At 42.7% G+C, this 3,026-nt stretch overlaps 1 pseudogene; it reads right to left on the bottom strand.

Annotated features, from left to right (window-relative positions):
• Positions 1-1,000: 1,000 nt before the first annotated feature.
• On the bottom strand, positions 1,001-2,768 carry LOC144270416 (uncharacterized; annotated as a pseudogene).
• Between the last annotated feature and the right edge of the window lie 258 nt (positions 2,769-3,026).

Genomic DNA, 3,026 nt, shown 5'->3' with positions numbered 1-3,026 from the left:
CACAGCCTGTCTGGAGCGTCCACAGGAAGACTAAGCTCTTTCACAGTCCATTGTCTTTGTTGTTGGGCCGTCAGCCCTGTCTGGCTTTTCACTGTTGTATCTGAAGGGCTAGTTGTGGGTGTCACTCAAAGTAGCACATTTGAAATACAGATCATCATCATCATGTTTACGCCTCTGGTGTTTAGGGCAGCAACAAAGCACCTCCACTCATTTCTGTTTCTGGGAAATCTTTCAATGGTTTCCCAGCTGTGCCCCAGGTTTTTCAGCTTGGCTTCCACAGCTCTTTTCCATGTTGTTTTCATGCAGCCTCATTTTCACTTGCCTTCATGTGTCCATCTTATTGCTACTTTTGGTGATGGAATCAGTTTCCATCCGAAGCACATGGCCATTCCATCTCCAGGCAATGATGGTGCTCATATCCTCTTGGCTGCACTGTGTCAATAGGTCTTGGTTTGAGATTTTTCTGGGCCAAAAGACACAGAGGATTTTTCTGAGGCAGGTTGTATGGAATGAAGACAGTTTGAACATGTCATATTTTCTCATTCTCAAGCATTCTGCACTATAAAGTAATGTTGAAAGTACGCAGCTCTGATAAATCTTGAGTCTGGTTTTGGTGTTGTATTTTGATGGTTTCCAGACTGTATTTAAGCTCCTGAAGGTGTTTCTGGCTTTACTGATTTTGTTCCAGATGTCCTGGCTTGTTCCACCATCCTGACTGATGATGCTACCCAAGTGTGTGAATGTTTCTACACTGATGAGAACATAATCCTCTATCCCTACTGGTGATGGTGAGGCAATATAAAGGTCATGATAGCTGTCTTATTGTGATTGATTTTCAGTCCAGTTTGCTGGCTGAATGCTTTGTGTTGAGTTGTTTTTTCTTGTATATGGTGTTGGGTATGTGATAGGAGAGTGAGATCATCTGCGAAGTCCAGGTCTTCAAGGGATGAGAAGGGTGTCCATTTAATGCCTCTTGGCATGTCTTCTGTTGTATGCTGCATTATCCAGGCAATCCTGAAGAGGACTGCAGACATGACACACCCCGATGTACTCCTGTTTTGACTTCAAAATTGAGCTCACTATAATCAACACTGCATGTAAAGTCGAAATAAAAGCTTTTGATTATGTTGATTGATATGGAGAGGATTCCATATGCCCACAGAATGTGCCATAGTCTGGTCCTGTGAATACTATCAAAAGCCTTCTCAAAGTCTATGAAGTTTATGTAGAGCTGCTGTTGCCATTCTAAGCATTGTTCTATTATGTTTCATAGAGTGAAGATCTGGTCTGTGCATCCACGCCCTTTCCAAAAACTGGCTTGCTCTTTTCTGAGAACGCTATCAACTGCCTCTGATATATGCTGGACTATGATTTTACACAATACTTTGCTTGGCACAGATAAAAGTGTGATACCACATAAGTTATAACAATCACTGAGAGTTCCTTTCTTTGGTATCTTCACTATAACCCCAATGGTTTTTCCCTTTCCGAGACTGATGTAAACAGAGGGGCCAGGGTAGATGCTGCTAACTCAGGATTTACCTTGAACAATTCTGCATTCAAGTTATCCTTGCCAAGAGCTTTCCCATTTTTAAAGGATTTGATGGTTTGAATGGTCTCTTCCTTAGTTGGGGTGTCTGTGTTGATATCAAGACTTTCTTCTGCCTCTTGAAGTCAAAACAGGAGTACGTCAGGGGTGTGTCATGTCTGCTTCCTCTGTAGGTGGCTCCCTGTTCAGCAATTCTTTGAAATGCTCTGTCCAGCACATTTCTTGTTCTTTTTCTGTTGTTAGTAGATGGACTTGTTTGTCCTTGATGAGTGTTTGTTGGTGTCTGACGTTTACCACTGATAAGCCATGGCATTTTGTAAATGGTTCCTTGTTCACCACGAGCAGCTGCATCCTTTACTTGTGTTGCCAGATTATCAATATAATGTCATTTGTCCCCTCTCACAAGGCATTTGACCTCCTGCTATGCCTTGCTATACTTCTCATGATATTTGTCTGTTAGCGTCTGGGATTTTGTGTCTAAAACGTTTTTCTTCAGGGCTCATCTGATTTCTATGGCATTCCATGTGCCGGGTGTAATCCATTCCCTCCTTCTCTTCTGCCTGTAGCCTAGACAGACTTCACTACTCTGTTTATAAATTGCTGTTTCATTGTCCCACTTCTTGTTGATCTCATCTGCATTCCCCTCCTTTTCATCAAGGTCTGCAAGTGCCTGAAACCTGTTCTTTAACTGCAGAATGAAGGCTTTCTGTATTTCAGGGGACTTTAGCTTGTCAATGTCATAACATCTATATCCCTTGTTTGGTGGACCCACACTTCTCAGTTTTAGCTTGATGGAGGCTATCACAAGGTGGTGGTCACTGCCAACATCTGCACCTCTTCTCACTTTCACATCTGTCAGTGAGCATCGCCATTTGCCATTGATCATCATATGGTCAATCTGGTTCTTATCTCTGCCATTTGGAAAACACCATGTCAGCGTGTGGATTTCACGATGTTGAAATATGATTCCGCCAATGACTAGGTCATTTATATTACAGAAATCAACAAGACTCTCTCTGTTTTCATTCATGGTGCCATGCCCATGTCTTCCCATTGCTCTGTCATTGTTTGTTTTATCCTTATCGACTTTGGCATTCAGGTTTCCCATGACAATAGTTAAGTTATGGCATGGTACTCTCTCTAACTCTGCCTGTAGTGTAAGGTAGAATTTGTCCTTTACTTCTTCATCACCATCGTTGGTCGAAACATAGCACTGCATTAGGGTGGTGATATTTTATTTCCCTTTCAGTATGACTGTCATAAGTCTGCTGCTGATTGACTTCCATTCAAGCAGGGAATGCTCCACTCCCTTCTTGAAAAGGATGGCAACACCCTCATGGTGTTATCCATCATCCTGTCCAGAATACATTTCTCACGAGGCTGCTGTTAATCTTCCTGATCCCGTCCATCTGCTCCCAGGATGTGTAAGCTGTAGCATCTCATCTCTGCTGTGACCTGAGCTAGCTTCCCTGTTTCG

The sequence above is a fragment of the Eretmochelys imbricata genome, chromosome 9 (assembly GCF_965152235.1).
Source record: "Eretmochelys imbricata isolate rEreImb1 chromosome 9, rEreImb1.hap1, whole genome shotgun sequence".
Classification (NCBI taxonomy): domain Eukaryota; kingdom Metazoa; phylum Chordata; order Testudines; family Cheloniidae; genus Eretmochelys; species Eretmochelys imbricata.
This window is presented reverse-complemented; position numbering and strand designations above follow the sequence as displayed.